Here is a 25,180-nt window from a genome sequence, read left to right as displayed (position 1 = left end):
AGCCATCCTTGTCTAGCTGCACCCAACCCAGGGTGGAGGTGCTATTCTTGGAATGAGGAAGCAGGCCATCTCGCCAGTGACTGCACTAGTCCCTCAGCTCAACGGGGTCGGCAAATGTCCCCGCACCTTCCAGAACTCCCAGTTTCAGCCCAGAGCAGGGTATGACACTTCCGTCAGCCTTAGGACAATTGCAGATTCATACTTTATCACAACTGCATTTTCATAATTACCAGTGTGTCCGGGGCTTCCAGGGATTGCAGTAACTCCATCCCGCCTCTTGCTAAGTCATTTGGCTGCATTTCGGAAATACTGTCTCAGTTCCGACTGGCTTCAGTCTGCCTCTTCCAATTCATTATTCATGCCTGTGGCTCAGATTTTCACATCCTCACAGCCATCGGTGGCCCAGTGATCTTGGTTGGGAAAGGGAGATGTGGGAAGGGAGGGTGAGAGCATACAAAGTAGGGTGAATGGGAAATGAGAAAAAAAAATAAAATCATGCGGAGGGTTGGCGGGGGCGGCCCAAGGTGGGGTGGGGAGCAGATCTGTGGATGACTGGGCGAGGGGATGGATGGGTTAAACAGGAGTAAGAAGGGAAAAGCTCGGAGAGACAAGAAAACAGGGCAGAGGGAAGTGTGGCACTCTCCTGGAAAAGGAAACTATGTGACTTGACTGCAAGATCAAAAGCATTCGGGAGGGCGGGTTCGATCCCTGGTCAGGGAGCTCAGATCCCACATGCCCCATGGCCAAAGAACCAGAACATAAAACAGAAGCAATATTGTAACAAATTCAATAAAGACTTCAAAATTGGTCCAAGTCAAAAAAAAAAAAAAAAAATGCAGCTCTTGCTATTGATTAAATTCGTTTATCTTTGCAGCACAGCGCGGGGCTGCAAAAGAGACATCGTAACTGGGTGTGAACAGGGAAATGAGCTCACTGTGCAGAGTTCCCAGCAGCTTTGATGCTGTCGCACAGGTTTCTTAGGAACCACTACGTTTCCCTTTAAACAATCCTTCCCTCCCCCCACCCCCCCAAATCCTCACTCTTTAGTTTGGGTAGTCCAGTTAATGATGTTGACTGTTTCCACAGATCCTGTTGGAGCTTCAGCCCTGATGACTTATGCATCTGGAACGTTCCATGGGATGGAGAACGACCGGGCAGGGTGGACTGCTGAGGACACAGAGCTGACCCAACAGACACCTGATCTGACGGGAGCAAGTCCTGCAGAACCCGCGCTGGAGAGATTTTGGCGATCACCCAGCCGCAGTTCACCACCCTGGCTGCACCTAGACGCACCTGGGAGCTTAAAAAAATATTCGTTTCTGGATTCCATCCCTGGGGGTTTAATTCAAGTGGTCTGGGGTAAGGCCCTTGCATCATTATTAAAAACAAGAAAATCAAGCGAGGCTACTGTGCAGCCAAGAATGGAGACCCCCAACATAGTTCAGACTTTTCATTTTACAGATAAGAAAACCAAGGCTCCCAAAGGCAACGTCAGGTGCCCTGATTTTCACAGATAAGGAGTCAAGGCTCTCCTGGCCCCTCAGGTGAATGCTGGCTCTGCCAGGCTAGGAGCATCTCAGCACGAGTGCCTTCCCGGCATTACTCCTGAGCCTTACTCCCTAACATGTCCATCTGGGGCTCAGCACCCTCCGGAGAGGTTCATTCCAGCCTGCTGAATATTTTGTAAGCCCCCGAAGACAGGTTAGACACATAAATAACTCCTTTTGCGAGGGAACACACACACACACACATCCGTGCCCCCCATCCCAGTGCATATGCACACACACGTACAAGCACACAGACTCAGCCTTCCCTCATTTGTGTTTGAAAGCAGGTGGCTTTGTTTCTGAAATGTAGTCACTGCTAACAATAAAAAACGTGAAGGGAAAAAAGTGAACAAAGGGAGCAGCTCTGCTGATGTTCCATTCCAGAAGCATTCTGTTTGATCCTGGCTGGAGCAGGGCATTTCTTACATGGCTTTGGACTTCATATACATTTGACTGAACAAGGGGTGCTGGAGATGGTAAAAGTGAACACTGAACCTGGTGAAATGAGGCAAAAGGATGCATGCATCTCTTTACAGGAAAAATCCAGTTTATTAACAGTTTGTGGAATTTCAAATGTAGAACACACTGTATAGTTTTCTCTTTTTAACATCAACTCCAAATGTGTTTTTCCTTTTTCTTTCTTTTTTCAATAAATAGAATAGCTTTGCTGCCTAATAATACTCAGGACAAATATTCTCTGGTAAATTACAAATAAGAGAAATCAATTTGATTTCATACAAGGCTGCATTTCATTTTGGAAGATCTTTTGGTCACATTTAAGTGCAAGAGAAAAAGATAACAGATGAAATAGCTTCATATTGAAATAGAACATTCTTGAACATTTGTTTTAATTCATTCCCACGTCCAGCTGAGCATGATGCAGAATAATGATTTTCACAATGACTCAGGGCATCTCCCTCCCCCTGCCTCCAAGAATGTTTCCAGTTACATTAAAAACCTTAGATGAGGGAGGATGAAAATAGCATCTTATTACACACCTGTCGGGTGGCAACATTCATTCCTAGGAGAAATATCTCCCCCAAATGTTGCAGCAGGAGGCTTAATTTATACACACCACAAAATTCATATTCATGTGTGCTCCATTTAGGCTTCATTATGTTTACAGATCTTCTGATGAATGAGAAATCAATAAACCGAGGAACTGTAGATGTAGAAACAAAAAAAATAGAGTTCACCATCCATGACAGTAAGTGCCAGCCTGTAGATGCAGTTGTTATGGGGTCTAAAACAATGTCAAATTCACTTGCGCAGTTACTTCAGGGTATATTTTCCAACTATTTATCTTAAAAAGGGACACTGGAAAGTTAAACTACAGGTACATTATAGAGATTCTTATGGCTTCAATTTCAATACCCCCTCTGGAAATTTTCCAGGGAGAACTCCTTCTGAAGTTCTATGAGAAAGAAGAGCTAAATGTCACCCATGACTGCAGACGTCCCTGGGGCCTCAAAGTCAGTGCAAGAGATGAAACAGCACCTGCAGGCTGAACAGGTAACGTAATGCAAAGGCGTGCCATCCTGTCTCATCATTATGCTTTTTATCATTACAACCACTATTATTTAGAAGTTTGAGACTTTTTTAAAAAAAAGATATTCTATGCTTGCAGAGGCTAAGTACTCTCAGCATACATTTTTGAGCTTTGATGACCCATTCTTTGTGTTTTTAGTGTATTCTTTTTTTATTTTTTATTTATTTATAGTTTGGCTGCATTGGGTCTTCGTTGCTGTGCGTGGGCTTTCTCTAGTTGCGGCGAGCGGGGTCTGCTTTTCATTGCGGTGCGCGGGCTTCTCATTGCAGTGGCTTCTCTTGTTGCGGAGCATGGGCTCTAGGTGCATGGGCTTCAGTAGTTGTGGCACGCAGGCTTTAGAGCGCAGGCTCAGTAGTTGTGGCACACGGGTTTAGTTGCTCCGCAGCATATGGGATCTTCCCAGACCAGGGCTCGAACCCACATCCCCTGCATTAGCAGGCGGATTCTTAACCACTGCGCCACCAGGGAAGCCCTAGTGTATTCTTAAAACTGTTTTCTGAGGAATGTCTTAATTTTCTTCTGTACTTTTTTTTTTTTGGAGGGTAGGGCGTCTATTCAGATACAATTCCTGATGGGCTTCTTAGCTTTCATAAGGTGATGCAAAGACCCGTGAACGTGAATTAGCACTGTTGAGTTTCTGCATTTCCATTTCTCGCCCCAAAGTCTAACCCTGCATGTTTTCCCACCTGCTGTGGTTCATTGGACCCCTCCTACTTGAAACACTCAAGGTCAGGGGCTGATGGATGATCCAAACCCTGCTTGTTACTCTACTTCATGGTTCTAGACCCAGTGGTTGCTCCAGCAGGTGGGTACGTGACCCAAGCTGGCCCAATTTAGAGCTTATCTATGGATCTTCTACATTTGATGTGGAGAGTATGTTTTCTCTTTCTTGCCTCACGGGCTCTGAAGTGCCTAGAATTGTGCCTGATATAGATTAAGTGTCTCTTCTCATTATTGTTAATGGGATGTGCCTTCGGGGCTGCTAGTGGCCATGGCCCCTTCCACATGAAGGAGCCTGGAAGAGTGAGGGCAAACAAAAACAAAAGCTGAGATGAGAGGTGGAGAGAGAAATCTGGTACCATTCCCATTAATCCATCCTTTTTTATGGTTTGGTTCCATGAGCTAATACATTTCTTTTTCTCGTTTAATTTGAGTTTTGATTCTGCCATTTGTAATAAAAAGTTCTGATGATGAACATAACATGATGTTATTTAGCAAATGCTTGGAAGTGTGGACTAGAAAAAAGTAAAGATTGATGCAGGAGTTGCTAGTAAGATAGACTCAGAGACTAAGACAGAAAACGCAGGGAGACAGGTTTGAGGGATGATTATGAACTTAACTTTGGACATATTGAGTTTGAGGATCTTTGGATTTTGCCATGTGGAACTGCCCGTTAGGTTTTTGGAAATAAGGATAGAAAACTCAGGAGAGAGTTCAGAGGTGGGGATATAGATGTGTGGTCAACAGAATGGAGCTATAGCTGAAACCCATGACACTGGATGGGGTCCAGAGTGAGACTGGAAGGGGCACAGGAAGAAGAACAGGCAATGGGAGGTGATGTGGTCCAGTGAGAGGACAGGAGAGTCAGGGTATATAACATGAGAGACATCAAAGAGGATAATCCCAACAACACCCTCAAATGATGCCAAGAGGCTTGGATGGGTGAGAACTCAGAAGAGGCATCACATTTTAACAGGTAGTTTATTGGTACCACTTGAAAGAAAATTTCAGTTTAGCAGGAGCAAAACACAGACAGTACAGGGTTGAGAAATGGGTGGGAGAAATGGATGGGGGGGTGTGGTCAAAAGAGGGAAAGGTTTGGGAATTCCACAGTTTCAGTGGAGTCAGATCACCTCTTTTTTTCTTGAGAGTAATTGTGATTTAAGCATATTTGCATGTTAAAGAGAAATCAAAAGGCAGAAAAATACATCTGATGGGTACTGATGGAAGAAGCATGTTAAAAGAGAAAGTGATAGAGGGTAAAGGAAGAAGTCTCAGAGAGAATAAAATACATTTCCTTATTTAAGACAACAGGGCAAGAGAAAATGACCACGATGAGCCTGGGAGAATTTAAGGTAGGAGGTGAACGGTAGCTGGAACTCCATCCCATGATGTTGAACCCAGGAAGGTAGATGACAGAGTCATGCACTACATGGTGGGTGGGTGAAAGAACTTCATTGTGGACAGAATTTAGAACCACTATGAGAAATTAACTGAGTTTATTATAATAATTTTGGAGCAGCACTGAAGTTAGAAAGAACAAATTGGCAGTGGATTCAGTCAATTGCTACTAGCAGCCCAAGATAAGGAATAGCAAAAACCAAAGATGCATTTGCCCAATTCAATGGAAAGTCAAGGAACAAGGAAATCTAGGATGCCAGGGAGTCTTACTGAGTGAAGAGAGCACATTTGTCTCACTTACTAGCTTGCTTACTGTGGACTTGGTGCAGGACAGTATCCAGCAATTAAGGGAGATGCAATAAAGATTTACCCACTGAAAAAAAGGCACTCATTAACTTTTATGATGTACTCTTTCATCTAGTTTCAGCTCTGAAACACAGGAATCACTTTCCTTTCTTCTTTGCATTTGCTGTTGTGGTGTGGTTAAAAAGAACAAGATGTTTCTGGAATCATCCCTGTGGAGAGAGAGGGTGGTGATGGCCATGGGAAAAATGGGAAGTAGAAATTCTCGAAAAATAAATGAATGTATCTGCATTCGCATTGTGAGGAAGGAACCAGGTGTGTGTGTGTTCTAAGCACAAGTGCTGATGGTTTGAGATGAGGCAGTGCATGAGTCAGACGGAAGGAGAGGATTTATAAAGTGATGGTGAGCAAGGAGATCTGGGCAGAATATAGGGAGACCAATTGTCCCAGTTGCCCAGGATGGAAGGTGAATATGGGACTTTTAGTGCTAAAACGGGAAAGTTCCAGAGTGATCAGGATGTTTGGTCAGCCTAATATGTGCAGAGAAACATGAACAAGTATATTAAATATCCATTTCTCTTTAAATAGAGTGGTTTCCGAACTCCTGGAGACTTTGTGGAAGATGGCACCCTAGGGAGCCCCTGAGAAAGAACATTTGAGTTATATCAGCAGAGTAAGATTGTTAACTCCAGGAAATGAACACATTTTTAAATTGGGCTTCTTGAAGATTTCTAAAACTTCCAAGTAATTGATCTGCAGCTAAAAGTGTAAGCCTAGCCTTTATGATGACATCTTAGGTAAACTATCCTATTGCTCCATTTTAAAACATATTTTTATTAGAACCTGGAAGTGTCATTTAAAGCGACTCACCAGCTTTCTTGCAGTACAGTTCACAGGATACTAGGGGAAAGAATTGATTTTTTTTTTTCCTCTCCACCCTCCCCCAGCTGAGGAAACACTGTGCTGGGGCCCATCCACTGTCTCCAATTAGCAGGTGAGATGCTTGCATGTTTCAAAGGCTAAACAAAACATAAACCAGGCCTTATTAGCCTGCTTTGGTGCTGATCTGGACCAAAAGCTGAATAAAATGTATGAACATAATAGGAACACTGTAGATAAATCCGACACAGAAGAAACACACATATAACAGAAACATAATTGTCTTCAATTTGCAGATTCACACTGGATCCTAAGGACCTGGAATGAATGGAGCCTTTTCTTAGATCTTAGCTTGAGTCAGTGATTTCAGTAACGTTAACAATTGGATGGTGGTAGCGGTGGGTGAATGGGTGGGGGGACAAGTGTCTTCAGAACTTCTCTTGGAGGTGCAGAACCTGCAGAGGATGATCGAGGAAGTAGTGGTGGGAAAAACAAACACAAAAACTCTGAGCAAAGGAAAAGGTGGTAACTCCCAGCATTCTGAGTTGATTGATACGCTCACACACAAATGCTGTGAATGACTTACTGCTTCATTCAAATTCTTGCTCCAAATCAGTGGGTCTCAGGCTTGGCTGCACAGTGAAATTACCTGGGGAGCCTTAAAAAACCTGGTGCTGGGGTCCAATCCCGGAGATTCTGATTTAATTGCTCTGGGTTGTAACCTTGGCAGCGGACTGCTTCTGTGCAGCCAAGATTGATAGCCGCTACTGTGCTGTCAGTCAAGAAATCAGGAGAAATGGCACAGGCCAGCGGTTCTCAAATTGTACGTGCCTAAGAATGGCCTGGAGGGCTTGGTAGAATCTCCTGGAGCCCATCTTCAGAGGATTTAGTAGGTCAGGGTGGTGGCTAGAGATGCTGCATTTCAAAGGGCCAAGGACCACGCTTTGAGGACCACTGGCTTCGGTGGATTTTACTACGTCCGGAGACAACTAAGCCATTCAACATTCCTTGTGTACCCCTGAGAGCTCTGTGAACCCTCATTTATGTGTGCTTGGAGGGCACATCCGAATTAATTTGCCCCACTCTCTCAAGCCAGCCGATGGGAAGCAGCCTCTTTTTTTTTCTAGCCTGGAAATGTAAGGGCTTTATTCTTTGCTGATCTTGTTGATTTTGGGGAAAGCCATCTAATTATTTGTGGGTGTCTGGTAATCCCAAGGAACACAGTGTCCTGGGCATGCGCCAGCCAGCTCCATGGAGTCCCTCAGACCTCCTGGCACGCCAGCTAGCCGGGGCACCCTTCCTCCTGTGTACCCCTCCATTCCACCTTGGAGCCCTCCCTCTGTGCTCTAGGCCTGCCCTCATCCAACAAGCAGGACCCACAGTGCATTTGGAATCCTGCCCCATTGTGCTCAGAGAACCGTGGTGGCCCAAAGAATAGTAATAAATCACAGCTACTGTTTAGGAGGGCATTTATTCTGCCAGGAACTGTGCTGGCACTTCATACACATCATTTAACTTAACCTTCATGTCAAGCTTCAAAGATGAGAATTATTATGCCCATTTTATAGATGAGGAAACTGAGGCTCAGAGAGTATGACTTGCCCAAAGCCTTAGGGCCATTAAAGGAGAGATGGGATGTGTGGCTGGGCCTGGCTCCAAAGTCCATGCTTTTCCCCCTACCCTTCTGCCTCCCTGGCACAGATGGACTAGGGTGGCAGAAAGAGCACTGGATCCCAGCTGGTAAATGGTCTGGCCTCCACTCCCAGACACCGCTGAGTGGACAGCCTTGGATAGGTTGCTGGCCCCGCCCCTAGTGCCTCTGTCCTCAGATCTTTATCTATGAAATGAGGGGTTTGACCAGATGGCTAAGGTCCCTCCCACTCTTACTTTCTCACAGTGTCTCTGTGACTAACGCAATTGTGCTTCCTTTCCTGGGACTCTGCCCTGCCTGGTGATCACATCATATGTTCAGCAGACCTGTATCCAGGGAGAGCATCTTCCAAAGACCCAGGTTGAGTTACTGCAGTGCCACTCAGCCAAGGTAGCGGGAGGTTATGTTTGTCTGAGAGCTCCCTAATGACAGTTTATAACCCACTTGTAAAATGTCCATTCTCTGGTGAAACTTGACGTTCAGTTGTCTGAGTCGGTACTAGATCGAAAGCTGGTCACCTAAAACCTGAGGGGGAGGAGGACAGGAATCAGACACACTCCAGTGCGTGTCCCCTTGCCTGTCGGTCCTGGAGCAGTGGCCTCGGGGGTGTCCCCTGCCCAGAGGGAGGCCAGAGAGATGTGCGCTGGGCTCCGCTTTCTGTAGCCTTTCTCCCAGGGCCCCAGGGGGCGGGTGTGCGGAAGGAGGTTGTCCTTACAGCTTTTTATTATGATAGTTACTAATATTATGGTTATAGACTGATGTGCTACTTTCCCCCAGGTACACAAAATCTGAGCTGAAATTAGGAACCTTAAATTGTTCTTTCATATATTTTTTTATTGAATTATAGTTGATATACAATGTTGGATTAATTTCTGCTGTACAGCAAAGTGATTCAGTTACACATATATATATTCAGTTTTATATATATATATATACACACACACATTCTTTTTTATATTCTTTTCCATTATGGTTTATCATAGGATACTGAATATAGTTCTCTGTTCTGTACAGTAGGACATTGTTGTTTATCCATTCCACATGTAATAGCTTACATCTGCTAACCCCAGCCTACCACTCCATCCCTCCCCCAGCCCACTGCCCCTTGGCAACCACAAGTCTGTTCTCTATGTCTGTGATTCTGTTTCTGTTTTGTAGATAGGTTCATTTGTGTCATATTTTAGATTCCACATATGAGTGATATCATATGGTATTTGTCTTTCTCTTGTTTTTTTTTTTTTTAAATGTCTGGGGGTTTTTTTTTGTTTTTTTTTAAAATTAATTAATTAATTAATTTTTGGCTGTGTTGGGTCTTCGTTTCTGTGCGAGGGCTTTCTCTAGTTGCGGCGAGTGGGGGCCACTCTTCATCACGGTGCCTGGGCCTCTCACTGTCGCGGCCTCTCTTGTTGCGGAGCACAGGCTCCAGATGCGCAGGCTCAGTAGTTGTGGCTCACAGGCCCAGTTGCTCCGCGGCATGTGGGATCTTCCCAGACCAGGGCTCGAACCTGTGTCCCCTGCATTGGCAGGCAGATTCTCAACCACTGCGCCACCAGGGAAGCCCTGTTTTTCTCTTTCTGACTTACTTCACTTAGTATGATAATCTCTAATTGCATCCATATTGCTGCAAATGGCATTATTTCATTCTTTTTTATGGCTCAGTAGTATTCCATTGTATATAGTACCACATCTTCTTTATCCATTCACATCTGTCGATGGACATTTAGGTTGTTTCCATGTCCTGGCTATTGTGAATAGTGCTGCTATGAACATAGGGGTGCATGTATCTTTTTGAATTATAGTTTTGTCCAGATGTACGCCCAGGAGTGGGATTGCTGGATCATATGGCAACTCAATTTTTAGTTTTCTGAGGAACCTCGTACTGTTTTCCATAGTGGCTGCACCAACTTATATTCCCACCAACAGTGTAGGAGAGAGGAACTTTAAATTAGAGTTGATTTTTTTGTTCAAATGGGCCTCATTTCTCATCTGTAATGTAGGATGAAGGGGTGAGAAGGACCACCGATCTTCAAGTCCCCTCCCATGCTATGTGAGATTCCATCACAGATCAGAGGGCAAGGAGACGCAAGTAAGCAAAAGGGGACACAGAGCAGGTGGATGCCAGGAAACCTGCTTTCTAAACAATCAAATAATACAAAGATTTTGTTGTTGTTGACTATGTATTTATTTTAAAAATTGTGGTCAAATACTCATAACATAAAATTTACCATCTTAACCACTGTAAAGAGTTCATTTCAGGGGCATTAAGTACATTCATATCGTTGTGCCACCATCACCACCATCCAACTAGGAACTCTATTTATCTATAAAGATATGTTAACAGTGTTCACACAGCACTAAAAATAGCATCTCCAAAAGCAATAATATTTTGAATTTATAAACCTCCTTCGTAGAAATTTAAGGCATTTCACAAACATTGTCTTGTCTGTCCTTACGATGACCTTATATAGAAGCAGAGAGATCGGAGAGTGGACAGATCAGACAAAAAGAAGGAAAAAGACCCGGGGGAACATGCAAGTTTGCTCAATTTCATTGTGACCCACAGAGACTCAGTGACCTATCCAAGGTCTCATAGTTTTCAGGTAGCTGAGGATCTTAGAACTCGGATACGTGCCTTTAAGTTCAGTTTTTAGTTTTCTAAGACTGTGATAACATCAACCAGAGAGGGAAGTTAGAGGACAGTACGGGCTTGCCCTGCCTCGAGGGAGGAGTTTTCTTCACGGATATGTTGTTGGGATGGGTGTATCGGTGTGGGAGTGGGGACTGGGGGGGCAGGGATGCTTTGGCAGAGCTGGGGTGGCCTGGGAGGTTCTCGGGTTCTGTCGGTTTCTGGGCAGCTGCTAATAGGGAGCTTTGGGTGGAGAGGGCTGAGACCTGGTTTTAACACGGGGAGGAGTGCTCACAGGTGCAAAATATTTCATGGCCTGGGAATGAAAGCTCCACTGTCTGGGCTGTGTGTGTGTGTGTGTGTGTGTGTGTGTGTGTGTGTGCGCATGTGTGTGTGAGTGTGGGGGGGGGCGGGGGGAAAGCCAGGTGGAATTCAGATATAAAAGATATAAAAGAAAAAGTATGTGATTTTTCCTGACTGTGGATGATGGGTCAGATGATGAAGTTAGTCATCAAAGTTAGTAAACTGCATTCTTTTTTTCAATTTGGTGATTTTTTTTAAAAAATGATATTTTTTTGTTGGAGAAGAAAACAGAAGAAAATTGTATTCGTGGAAAGTTGTGTTTCAGTTAGATTCAACCTTTTGGCGACTGGAAAATTTCCAGTGAATTTCCAGGAACAAGAAAATGGCAGTGTTCCTGGTGCAAAGTCTGAATCCTCAAAGTCCAGGAACAGTCATGCATAAACTGTGATTAAAAGACAGAAAATGAACTTAAGAAACAATCTAACAATTAGAGCCTGGCAAGTAAGATGCCGTCATTTAGCCTGGAATATACTCATCAACATGTGTAGGAGAAGGGGCTGCTTCTTCGTGAACAGAGTGGATGATTAACTGGTCTGGTGGTCTCCACTCAGCCAGTTATATGTCATTGGTTTCCCACTGAAAGCACATGGACTAAGTATTAGCTTTGATGTTGTTTCCTCTGCAATTGGCCACATTCTGGTGGATCAACAGGGAGGCCAAGAGGAGTTGGCTTCAGATATTCTCCCTTCATTCACTCCATTTCTTAAGAGCCTGCTTTGTACCAGGCACTGTGCTAGAAGCTGCCGGGCAGGGCTCCAGCCTTGACCTTGGATGAGTTTACAGACTAGCAGAGGGAGGGAGACAAGTGTCATTGGTGCCATGAAAGGAGTGTGTGCAGAAGGTGCTCAAAAGGTACAAACTTCCAGTTATAAAATAAATTTCATGGGGTGTGATGTACAGCATGGTGACTATAGTTAGTAATTTGTATTGTGTATTTGAAAGTTGCTAAGAGAGCAGATCTTAAAAGTTCTCATCACAGGGCTTCCCTGGTGGCTCGGTGATTAAGAATCCACCTGCCAATGCAGGGGACATGGGTTCGAGCCCTGGTCTGGGAAGATCCCACATGCCGCGGAGCAACTAAGTCCTGCGCCACAACTAGTGAGCCTGCGCTCTAGAGCCTGCAAGCCACAACTACTGAGCCCATGTGCCATGACTACTGAGCCCACGTGCCACGACTACTGAGGCCACGTGCCACAACTACTGAAGCCCACGTGCCTAGGGCGCATGCTCCGCAACAAGAGAAGCCACCACGATGAGAAGCCCGCACACTGCAAAGAAGAGTAGCCCCCACTTGCTGCAACTAGAGAAAGCCCAAGCGCAGCAGCCCAATGCAGCAAAAAAAAAAAAAAAAAAGTTCTCATCACATGAAAAAAAAATTTGTAACTTTGTGTGGTGATGGATGTTAACTAGACTTATTGTGGTGATCATTTCACAATATATGCAAATATCAAATCATTATGCTGTATACCTGAAACTAATGTAATATATGTCAATTATATCTCAATTATAAAAAAGAAGTGTGTGTAGAAAATACAGTGAAGGGACTGATTAGCTTGTTTGAATGGTATATAAGGAACAGGGAGGGCTTTTGGAAGAGATGACATCTAAACTGTGTTTAAAAAAAAATAAATCGGAATTTTCTAGGGAGGGGGGTTTTCTAGCAGGAGAGGTTAGAGACACTGAAGGGAATGGGGAAGAATTGAAGTGAAGGTTTGGACTCCATATACAATCTTTAAAAAATGATTACCGAACGGCATGGGGCACTGGCAATCTGAATTGCCTGAAGGGATTTGGCCACAGATCCTTAGAAGACAAAGGTGAAATTGAATAACAGAAAGAAGGAAAATGATGAACAAGTGCATGAGAAAAGTTGAATGGGAAAGGAGTAAAGAAAAGTAAAAAGGTTAAAAAAATCATATATTAAATCCTAAACAAAGAACAACAAAGTGGTCAGACTTGGAGCAGATGATCAAGAGACAGAGTTTTCCAGTCTAAAGCTGGACGACGTGGTCTGCATCGGACAGAAAACCACCTAAACAGAACTAGGAGAGGATGGTGCCATTTGGTGGCACAGTCTGTAAAGACCAGAAGCCTGGTGACATTGAACCTGCACAAGGGAGGGAGCCCCCAGATGGCACCATGGGGCAGCAGCAAGGCCCATCGTGTGCCCTGGGCCTGAAACCTCCCTCACCTCCTCCCCGAGAGCTGCTCCCACTCTCGCTCCCTCCAGGAGTGGGGACAGGGCCCAGAGGCTCAGACGGCAGAAAGGCCACTGGAATCTGGCAACCCCTGGACAAACAGTCGTCTGCCTTCACCTCCTTTTATCGGGTCTACCATGGCAGACTTTGTCCTAGGACATAAAACCACAGAACCACAGAATTTCAGTGAGAAAAGAGTGTAAGTATCTCCTAATTTAATCATTTCCAAACTCTTTTGATCATCTACCCTCAGCAATAGAAAACAATTTGAGCATGTAGTTTCAATTTAAGCGTATTCATTCATTTTTAAATGACATACTTAGCCTTCTGTACTAACATATTTATTTTAAAACATACACAAACATTATATTTACAAATAAATAAATACAAGTTATATTATTTTCTTCCTGTCCTCTAACATATTATCTTTGTTGTCTCTGGGGTACATGAAATCTATTTTTAAGACAACTCATCAAATTCAACCAGATGTTTTCATCTCTTCTGTAACTCTCTTCCAAAAAAACAATCTTTTTCTTGAACACCTAGAGGGACACCGTTCCATTTTTGGGAAACTTCTAGGAGTTCCCTGGTTACTGTGTCCCAGGTGGCCAAGGAGGGGGGCTTCTGTACAGGGTCACACCAGGAGTTTGGGTCAGAGCGGAACGCTTCTCTGGGAAAGAGCCCTGGTTCCGCGTTGGCTCTCCCTGGCTCTCACAACGATCTGAGCTGTGAGGACAGCAGGAAGGCCTCTCACTGCCACAGTAAATATTATGGTTGCCTCTGGTATGCAGAAGAGAAAGAGGGGCGGCTGCATTTGCTGCTTCCAGGTGGCAGACCGGCAAGAATGAAAGCAGGCAAGGAGGAGCTGGAGGGGCGTCTGGGAAAAAAGAGAACAAGAAAACCTCACTAGTGTATGATATTTACTATAAACAGCCCAGGGTTGTTTGGGGTGAGAAACTGTCAACAGAAATCAGTTCTTTCTCAGCGAGTGTGGGAGCAGGTGTTCCAGGGGAAGGATGAGCATGGCAGCTGTGGTGGGTTCCGTGATCAGGCCCTGATTGCACGGAAGTCCCTGGATGTTAATGTGGACAGGGCGCAGGTGCCCCTGCCATTTGTAAAACTCGCTTTTCAAGATCCTGCATTACCACAATGTGTAAATTCTTTCAGATCATGAATTGTTTCCTCAATTCTTGAGCAGAGTTTTTCCAAAGCACACAAACGTTAGTGGTGGAGCTGGTTTGGGGCCAAGAATCCTTAACTGACCAAGAGTGCAGAAAGGCCCAGGGAAGATAAAAATGCAGGCCGGCCTTGCTCTAAAACATCTTGGGATGCTCAGAGAACCAACTGGAAATGCTTCTTCGCGCAGCTCTTTGCGAAAACATTTGAGAGAAAATCTCTTTCAATAATTAACCTGGGCGGCGGGGGCGGAGGGGGAATTGGAATCAAAGATCTTTCTGGCAATTCGAGATGAACTTTCTCTCTTCCCCCTCCCCAATCCACCTGCTTTTGAATGACAAACTAAGTCGGATACCGAGGCCAGATTTAAAATCACTGTGACTTTTAATTTGAGTACTTACTGTTTGATAGCGAAAGAAAAATATTTCTTTTGAGGTAGGTGCCCCAAATTGAAAGCTGCTCTGAGTTTAGGGAAAAGGCAGAGTCTTCAGGGTCCATAGGAGTTGGATAAAACTCAAAGGGAAAATAATTTGGGTTTCAGTTGCAGGGGAGGGGTGCTTAGATGGTGGTAACAGTTGGTATTTGCTTGTCTGGAATGCTTTTCCTAACTCCCGATTTCAGTAACTTGCCCTGCTGCCCTGGCCATGGAGATAAGTGTGTATCCCAGGCCTGGGCAATCATTATATCCCATCTTCCTGACAACAGTGACTGGTACAAGGGTTGGATCCTTGACTCAGACAGGGCTTTGCTGAGGTCTGATATATAAATAGGAAGTAAGCTTCCATGGCCGCTAAATGGGAGGGTGTGGATTTGGGGCTCTTGGACATCATATTATCACCTGCCACATGGAAAATTAGAGTGAAGCCAAGAGACAGGCAGAGATGGAAGATGGATGGATACATGCTTGAGGATGGCTGGGGAGAGAGAGAGTCCTGGTAGCAAGGCATCAAACATGACGCTCGTAGCAGCCCAGGTGGGATCCGTCAGCATGTCCTTTCATCTCCACCTTTGAACTGGAACCTGATCCTGATAATGTGACAGGGTCTTATCTCCATCATAACAACTTTAGGTTCAACCTTCATTGTGTCTCCCCTGGAAAATGACAGTAGCCTTTTCCTTGTCCTCCTGCTCCTGCTTTGCCTTGATGCAGTCCATTTTCCATGCAGCAAAGAGGTCATTTAGTTGTCTGCCTGTACAGTGTTTTGAAACGTTAATTACACCTTGTCACTGCTCTGCTCAAACCCTTCAAAGGATTCTCGTCTCACCCAGAGGAAAGCCAAAGTCTTACCGTGGTTTTCCCTACAACCTCTGTCCCTTCCTCCTTGGAGCTCATCAGCCTCCTCAGCTCCTGAACAATTCCTCTGACATGGCTGTGTTTTAATTTTTGTGCACTATATATTTACCTCTCTGGTTTTTATTGTTGCTTTCATTGCTGTGTCCCGCACGTCCCGGGGGGACCCTGGAACACAACGAGCACCACAAATTCCAGTGCTGGCCTCCAAGGCCTTCCAGCGCTGGTTCCCTCTGCTCTTGCCTTCATCCTATCCCTGATCCCTTCCTGCCTCCTGAGCCTACATATTCCCTTTATTTTACTTAAGTTAGTTTTGAGTTGTGTTGGAAATTTTTAACCAGGAGATTTGGGGGAGACCTGTACATCACTAAAGCTGACATAAGTGAATTTTTCCCCAAGCTTTTGATGTTGGTTCAACCTAAGTGCTCTATAGATACCACTTGTTGAGCCACCTCCCGCCAAAGCTTAGAGGTTATTAATATTTTTCATAATGTTTCTTATGCTTAAATAGTGTGCTCTTAAAATTTTTACTACATTCTTAAGCTTAAGCCTTAGTATATTTTAGGGTCAGCATTCTCCTATGTCTGAAATCAAATCTAATTCAGTGAGCAAATGGGTTCAATTTAGAAAACTTCGGTGTATAGTCAGCTTTCCAGGTGGGTAACTACTCTTTAGTAAAATGAGAGACACTGTGGGGTTAACACTCCATCTTTTTATCCTCTGGACGGTATAGGGCTGGAGGGAGATGACTGACAAGGAAGCATCCAGGGATCATCTTTTTTTAGCAATAGTTATGTTGCTCACCTAGCTGGCTTCCTCTAGGCTGTGGACCACTGGTTTCCCTTTGCTGAGTGTTAGTGTCATCTGGGTAACTTTTCAAACTCTCTATACCTAGGCTACACCCCAGACCAATTAAATCAGATCTTTAGGGGTGAGAAAGCAACAATAATGAAAACAATAGTAGGTAACATTTATTGAGCACACACCACGTGCCGGGTTCCGTGCTACATGGCTTCACACGCATTACCTCATTTCATCCTAACAACAATTCTATCAGGCAGTACTGCTATGATTCCCTCTAAACATATGAGGAAATAAATCGAGTCACATAGAGCTTAAGTAGATGGCCCAACATCTTACAAGGAGCCAGTGATGAGAACCAGTTACTAATCCAGGCAATCTGATGACAGAGCCTAAACTCCTTTATAATTTGGTTTTTATTTTTTATAAAAATTCAGTACACGTAGTTTCAAGAGCCAGACAGTTCTCAAAGTTCATTACTAAAAATATCAGCCTATCAATCCCGTAGCACCACACCCAGCTGTCCTACTTCCTCATTCTCAAGGCTATCACTTTCTGTTATTTTACTTTTTCTTTTCATATTTACATACGTGTCTCTCGCTATTACTGTTCATCATGTGATCTTTTTCTTTTTTCAGTTTTAAGCATTAGCTCTTACCTTCCCATGTGGAAGATTAAGGCAGAGTTTTACTGCCCATCACTGCTCACTTCTCCTAGTATAGCTGCATCATACTTTGATGATATCATAGCAGATTACATCATTTGGATTGTGTAAATCCTGTTTACGGCTGAGCTATATGGTACGCTCCCTACGTGGTTATTTCTTCCTTCCTGAAACAATTCTATTCTCGTTTTAAGCTGTAATCTCTGTTGTTACCTCTCTGAAAGTAACAGTGGCAGTTTTCTGTTTGTTTTTGACAAGGGTGGGGAGTAATTTTCATGTCCTTGCACAGTTTCTGTTTACTTCAAGTTACTTTTTTCTATTTGTCTGTTCTGGAGTTTGCCTTTCATATCTGAGACTTGCCTCAGATGTTCTGTGATCCTTGGCTGTTTGTTTCCAGATGTTAGAGGGGGGCTAAAAATCAGACTGGGAACCATGTGCACAAGGGCATTTATGGTACGTCACTGGGCATTTGAATCTCAGGCCGATCGTGTTTCCCAGAGGAGATCTTCCAGTCTCCTGTCTGAAGAGTGTTACCCTGGATGCCAGCATTTTAGGAGTAGAGTCAGGGAGGGAGGCTGGGGATTTTCAGTTAATCCTGTTTTCAACCAAGCGCTCTGGCCTGAGTACTCAACTGGTCTGGTGTCTGTAGATCTTTGTTTTGTCCTCCTTAGAGAATAAGACTCCAATCTTCTGGGGAGGGGGGTGGCAGGGAGGGACACTCACCCATCCGTGCAGAGTTGAGGAGGGGATCTGTGCACCTTACTGCTTTGTAAATAGACTTTTAACCAACTGTCTCCTTTTCTGCCCCTTGTTTACCCTCACTTCTAAAAGCACCTGTGCTACCAATTCCTGAGGCTTCTGAAGGTTCTGGATGCTAACTGAGTTGTTTCTCAGCTTCCCGCCTGCTAACTTAGAGTGATTCTGCCTAGAAATTCTGAGCCAGTTATCATTTGTCCTTCTGCTTTTAACAAACATCACACACACACACAGATATGTGTGCATGTATTTGTTTTTTTATCTTCTGCCCCAGTCTCTTTGTCCTAGTAACTTTATTCCGAATCCTTATTTTGTTGGGAATACAGACAGGAGTGGAGTTAAATGAGTGTGTCCAATCATCCTCCTTATGGAGGGGTCAGAGCCCTCAATCACCACCTCCCTTGGAATGATAGACGATGAGCTATCTTCACGCTCCTGAATGCGTGTATCAGCACCGTCATGATTTTTGTTTCATTGGCTTTTCTCAGCCTAGTTAAACAGGTCATGAGGCTGTCATATGCCCATAGCACAGATGAAGGATGACATGGAAACAGTAAGGGACTGTGCCAGGACCGCACCACATGCCCTCTGACTTCTTTCCAATGCCGTTTCTGCATTTTCACAACTGTGTCCTGGCCTATACTGAGGAGACCGTCTGCCACTAGGAAGCATGATGCTCTCGGATCCACCAGTGATCCTGGGAAACCATGATTCAAATTTCAGGTTCACTGCCTGAGTCTACAAAGAAGAGAAATAGAAGAGGGAACTGTGGTATACAGCTCTTTTATTCCATTCTGGGCTTCCTTTATCTGCATCAACTGTTCAGGCTGCTTAACATTTAGGAGCAGATAAATGCAGAGATGACTACATTTGGAGGAGCTACAAAGGATGCTAAAAAGGCATGGGGCTTCCCAGGACTGGAAGAATGAGTAAAACAGTAAACTTTGTTCCCAGGCTGAAGAAAAATGCTGTACCAAAACTGAAATTGGCCCTTGGGATGACATTTGGAAGCCAAATGAACTGCAGCTCTTTAAGCAGTGAGGTCAGTGGCTCAGCTAATTGTGGAAACGTGGGGATTCCCCACTGACCCAGAAATCCTTGTCATCCATGGCTAAGGACATACACTGTGAAGGCGATGTGTGCAGTTGATCTTTGAAAACAGGAAGACCTGGGCAGCTCTAGCTAATGCACATGGCTATGTTGGCCTTCTCCTGAAGCTTAGGATCACTGGCAAAATCCAGCTCCATGGCCTAAAAAATAAAAGAGGACCAAACAGTGAAAAGAAATCCAACATTATGGTGAATGGGCTAGACTTGATAAGGTGCACGCAGAAAACTGCATTGTTTTGTCTCTCTCTAGTGCAGTTGAATCCCTTCTGTAATTCTGTAGGCAAGTTCATTCCCATTGCTGGGGGAAAACTCAGGCAGGTCCACTGACTTTGTCAATGCCAGTAATAAAAAGTCTCTGGGTCCTTTAGATCTCAAGATAAGTCTCATTTCAGAAATTAGGCATTTCAGTAATTAAATGTATGCATCAAAACTCGAAACTTCATCCAAAGTTAAAGCTTTTCTCCTGCTCTGTGTCTGCCATGGGCTCAAGATCTGACATTGGGATTTTTCCTCCAATTTCTTCTTCCTGACACTGCTCCTGGCTTCCCTGGAGCTGGAGCTGGGGCAAGGGAGGTGTGGAGGGAGACCAAGAGGTCTTTCCTGAAGGACCCAGATATAATCAGACAGTGGATCGCACATGATCTTAGGTGACTGTCTGCTTCTCTCTCATGGGGGCCCTTTCTGACTGTGGACCGCGTGGTGAGGACAGAGCTGTTCTGCTGGCTGGTCCTTACGATGACTCCCCCTCAGTCTTGGGGTCTCTGCATGGCGGTCCCTCTGTTGGAAGGCAGTGCCCCTCCAGAAAGCCCTGTTGGGTGTGGAGGGGGTCTTTCACGGCCTGTGAGCTGTGCTTCCCCACTCAGCCCAGGCCCACCTCCCTTTCCCTCAGCTCTTCCTGCCCAAGCCTATGGTCATAGCTTCTGCCCTAAGGTTTCCCAGGCAGGAATGAGGTGCCAGTGTCTGTGTTCTGCACACTCCAGGGAGGTGCAGTCACATTAAAAACTCTGTCACCATGCTGCATTCTGTTCCGGTCAGCGCCTTACATGGCCTGGAAGAGGGGAAGGTCCTCTCTCCTCCGTGGGGGTGGGAGGAAGTGAGTGGCATCCTGGTGACCCTCTCTGGCCTCTCTAGTATCCACCTCTGGATATCTAGGTGGGTGATGGTATCTGACTTCTTTTGTAACCTTTTTGGATGCTTTTTGCGTGCTACATTGGCCTGGCACCTAGTGATTTGTTCTTGGCCTGTGGGAGCTGTCACAGCTGAAGAACGTTCCCCAAAGATATTCAGTCCTAAGCCCCACAACCTGAGACTGTTACCTTACATGGCAAAAGAGAGGGTTAAACTAAGGATCCTGAGATGGTATTATCCTGGATTATCTGGGTGGGCTCTTCATGCAATCATAAGCACTCTTCTACAAGGGAGGCGGAGGGAGATTGGACACATAGGGTTAGGAGGCAGTGTAATCGTGGAGGTACAGGTAACAGAGCTGCAGGCACAAGCCAAGGAATGCCAGCGACCCCCGGGAGCTGGAAGAGGCAAGGACCCTATCCTCCCCTAGCGCCTCCTGACGTGGTGTGGCCTTGGCCTTGATTTCAGCCCAGTGATACTGATTTGGGATGTCTGGCCTCCAGAACTTGGAGAGAGTAAATGTTGTTTAAGCCGCCCAGTTTGGGGTGATTTGTTACAGCAGCCCCAGGAAACTAACACAGGACTGTCAGCCAGAAGTAAAATGGGAAGAATCCCATTTTAAATTATATTGTAAAAGAAATAAATTTTAAAATTATCCCAGTGCCTCTGAAAGGGACTGCTTATCACTCTTGCTGGTTGTGTTGATATATTTGACTTTTAATGCATATGGATCAGCCTGAGGGACATGGTTGGACCGGGGATGTCTCCGCATTTGTTATTGCCTCTGACCGAGGGGCAGGGGCACCACCCCACAGGTGCTTTGTCACTTTCTGGCCTGTCATTCTTTCTTTGACATAATCTCTGTAGATAGAACCTTCTTAACTGTCCCATTCTCAGGCAGCATTCTTGACCCATTTATGCTTGAAAATCACTGTCTATATACACATCTGTTTCTTTCCTTGAGAGGTTTAGTATTAATTTTTCCCCAGGGGAGCTCCCAGGGGGAACACGGAACAACATGCCCAGTGCACTCCCTGCGGAGGGAGGAGGATTGCCTTGCTGGAGATAAGAGATGTGATTGACATCTCTGATGCATGACCAGCTCCCAGTTCTGGCATCCTTACTGTTGACTCATAGAAACTTAGGAACCTGAAATTGTATAGTCCAGCTCCTAGAGTTTTCAGATGAGGCCCCCAAGGCCTGCTGAGTGTCCCGGTGAGTGGCAAAGTCAGTGTTACTCCCAGGCTAGCCTTGTGGCACCCTGCCACTGGGTCACACAGTTCCCCTCCCTGTGCTCATTTCCTCATCTCCAAGGATGAAGGGAAGGCGGGATTGGGGAGGGTCATTTGCTCATTCAACAAACAGTTGTTGGGCAGCTACCACAAGCCAAATCTCCTGCCAGGTGCTGGACACCAGCCAAACTGTCCCAGACTAATAGGACTCAGCCTGGTGAGCTACATACTCCTTTCAAGCTGACTTCCATGGAAGTCCACTGTATATAACAAAGAAAAGCAGAAGGAGGGCAGGTGGGGTGGGAAGAAGGGTGGAGACTGAGAAACTGGGTGCACCATAAGCTAGGTACCTCCCACCCCCCGACAGTCCCCAGTCTTAGGAACCCTAAGACTCAATGGTTTCTCAGCTTGAAAAATGCTATTTAAGAGCCCAGCTTAGGGCAGAGGCCACATGTTCTGACTCTGAAGACATTCTGCTTGGTTTCTAATCCTGACATTGCTGCTTCCAAGGGTTGGGCTCTTGTTCAAATTACCTAATCCTTCTGTGTTCCAATATCCTCATCAGTAAAATCAGGATAGTACCTAATTCTAATAGTTCCTAACTCTTTGAGTATAGAAAAGATTAAATGAGCTCATTCATTCACAGCAGTGCCTGACACAGTTAGCACTCAAGAACTGCCAGGTGATAGAATTTATGTGTTTATGAATTGCCCTTCGACTCTCCACTGTCCTACATACGGTCCTCATTCTTCGATCAGGGTGGACGGTGTCAATGGAACACACTTGAAAGTTTAGGAAAATTCTACTCGACTTCAAAGCACTATGATGAATGATCATGTAATTCCTGCCTTCTGTTGGGCAGGACTGAGCTTCAGCAAACCCTGGACACTGACTGGAGTGAAACCCAGTCAAGGGGAACAGAAGGGAAGCCATGTGGGGCTTCATCTCACTCTGCCAGGGAATGGACTTCTCTTCACAAGTTAACAACCAGAGAGTCGGAGGGAAATTGCTTTTGTTGGAGGGTTATGCCTTTGCCACTAGAAAGTTTTCCCTCCTTGCCAGTCCCTTAGCCAAGATCCAGCAAGAACATGAATGACAAAGGCTGGGAGTGTTCCAAAGCAGACCGGAGAGGAAATTTAATTTTGGAGATGGGGTAGGAGTTGGGGGAGAGGGCAGAAAGGAACAGGAAGGGAGACAGGCTTGGGCAAAATGTCAGGGATGGGAGGGGAGGAGGTGAAGGAGGCTGCATGGGTCTGCTCAGTACGGAAGCCCATCTTGCAATATTAGAGTCGGTGCTCAGGGCCCCAGGAGCCTGCATCTTGGACGGTGGCAAACAGATGGGGCCTGGAGGGCCTGCAGATGACTCTGGGGGAGATTCAGCTGGTGGCAGATGCAGCTGGGGCCAGTGGCCACCTGTGCTCTGGCGCCCTCGCTCCCCACCTGGCCCATCTGCATTTACTCAGTCTGCCAATTATAGCTGCAAAGCCCCAGGGGCTCCAGATCACGTTCCTAAGGAAGGCTGACATCAGACCCAAGGAAGGAGTGCTTCCTTTCTGGTGCACATTCTAACCAACCATGCAGCCTGTGGCAGGCTTCCCTGTGTTGCAGAAACTGTGAGGAAAGTGAGCCTGGGCTGAGTGTTCCCAGTTCTCACCTGGGTGCCCTAGCATCTGTTTGTTCCCAGCCAGTGGGAGGAGGAGGATAGGGCCGGGGGTTGCCTCAAATCCTTGACCCTGCTGGAGAATAACCCCATGCTTCCTGGGGGAGTGTCACTTTCACATATAAAAAGAGAACATGGACACAGCAATTGGGGATGAACCAACAAGAAGGAAGGTCAGCCTACCCGGTATTGAATATCTACAACATCCCAGACACTGGATCTGGAAATTTACATGCATTCTCTGGCTTATTCTCAGCAGTGATGCTTTAAGGTTGCGATTACATCTTCACTTTACAGATGAAGAAACCCAGGCTCACTGATTTCAATCATCTTTCCAAGGCCATGTAGCTGGATTCAAACCCAAGCCTGTCCTAGTCCAAGGGAGGAGTTCTTGCTATCACCTGAGTGGCTCCCAAATGTTAGACTGGTGTTGGGGAGCTGTTTAAGGCTACACATGTCCGGTCTCATCTCTAGAATCAGAAATTCTGAGGTGAGGCTGGGGAATCTGCCTCCGCAGATGTTTTGAGGCCCTCCTGGTAATTCTGATGCTCAGCAACATCAGGCACCAGACCACTGCACCACACTGCCCTTCCCAGCAGCACCTCTGACCGCCGCTTAAAGCAGCGCTTGTACTTGTAATGGGCCTTGCACCTGGGTGAATTCCATCACCAAATCTGCCTTGACCTGTTATAATTCCCTTTATCCCAGATCCCTAACTTTCCTTGGGGGGACTTTGCTGACGTCTGGTCGACCTGCTTCCTACTGGGTCCCTCTTATTGCCTCCCTAAAGATGGGATCTGGCCTCTCTGTAAACTCAGTCAGGGATTTCTTCATTTCACAAACACCTCTATAGCAGTAACTCTGTGCCTGGTGTGCTTTAATCCTTTACATATGCGATCGAGTCTCATTTTTGCAGTAATTGTGTCTTTAAAGTCACAGTGAACACTGAATTAGCGAATACTGTACTATCCGTGTTCCTGGGAAGATTCAGGGTTACGTTCCTTCAAGCCTCTAACTGCAACATTTTCATCAGCTGATCAGTACATAACTTGTTTTATCTGGGTTTCTGTTTAAAGACACCTTGTTTAATAGATATTGTGGACCCATTAACATCGAGCTTATAGCCAACAGCACTCTCAGGCGTGCCTGGATAAAGCTTATCTAACACATGTATTTTCTCTGAAAGATCCTTCCACAGCTTTCTGTACCTATAAACACCAGTTGGCACTTTTCAGTGCTCTGCTTAGGGGCCACTATATACAGCAGAATCATTAATAAAAAGCACAAAAATGCAAAAACGTGGCCCTAAATAGACTTCAAAAATGACACTTGTTTACAGTCTGAAGCTGAAACAAGAAGGCAGAGTGTCGTCTTGCTCCACCCCACCTGGAAACGTGCACGTGGGGTGACTCAAATTCTTCACCACCTCGCATGTCCCAGAATGACCACGAAAGTGCCATGAGTATTGATTTGGGGGGTTACAAATAAATTTAGCAAGTTGGCAAATTCTTGAATAGTGAGGATGAACTGTATTAACGTGTCTAATCCTCACAACAAAAATATGAGGTAGGCACAATCATTGCCCTTTGCCAATCCTGATGACCTTTAGAAAAAGTTATCAGCAAATGCTAAAACTGTCATTCCCATTATAACAGATGAAAAAACTGAGTCACAGAGAGGACAAGTGACACAGCTAGTAAGTGTCAAAATCTGGACTTAAACCTAGTATATTTGGCTGCACAGTTAACCAGATAACCATGCTGCTCTTTAGGGACTGCAAACTTATCTGTGGACTGCAGAGCTGACCCAGCCTAGAACTTGCCCACCAGAGGGATGCTGGTAGACTTAAAAAGGGAAAAAAATGAATAATTCTGTACAGTTGGTAGGCACTACTAGATATTCATTATGCCTGTTGCCTGGGTTCCCTTAAAGTTGGGTTTCTCAAAGTGTGTTCCAGGACTCCTGTCTTCAGAACCATTTGTGTAATGCAGAGTGTCAGAGATTCTGATTGAACTGGTGTGAGGTGAGGGCTACATTTTTAGTAGGTACCTCAAGTAAGTCTGATGTTTTAGGATTTGGAAAGCACTATCTAAAATTCAGTACCACCTTGAATAAAAATTACACAT

At 45.2% G+C, this 25,180-nt stretch overlaps 1 long non-coding RNA gene across 5 annotated transcripts in view; it reads left to right on the top strand.

The window, feature by feature from the left end:
- LOC309651741 overlaps positions 1-25,180 on the top strand; it is a 204,932-nt gene that overhangs the window by 44,609 nt on the left and 135,143 nt on the right. For all 5 annotated transcript variants that reach the window (XR_014258345.1, XR_014258346.1, XR_014258347.1 and 2 more), the window contains one exon: positions 1,087-3,059. This is a non-coding gene — a long non-coding RNA (uncharacterized lncRNA). The remainder of the gene's footprint in view (positions 1-1,086; positions 3,060-25,180) is intronic.

This window comes from Balaenoptera physalus (assembly GCF_965194825.1).
Source record: "Balaenoptera physalus genome assembly, chromosome: 21".
Lineage (NCBI taxonomy): Eukaryota > Metazoa > Chordata > Mammalia > Artiodactyla > Balaenopteridae > Balaenoptera > Balaenoptera physalus.
The sequence above is the reverse complement of the archived record's forward strand: the minus strand, read 5'-3'. Positions and strand labels throughout refer to the sequence as shown.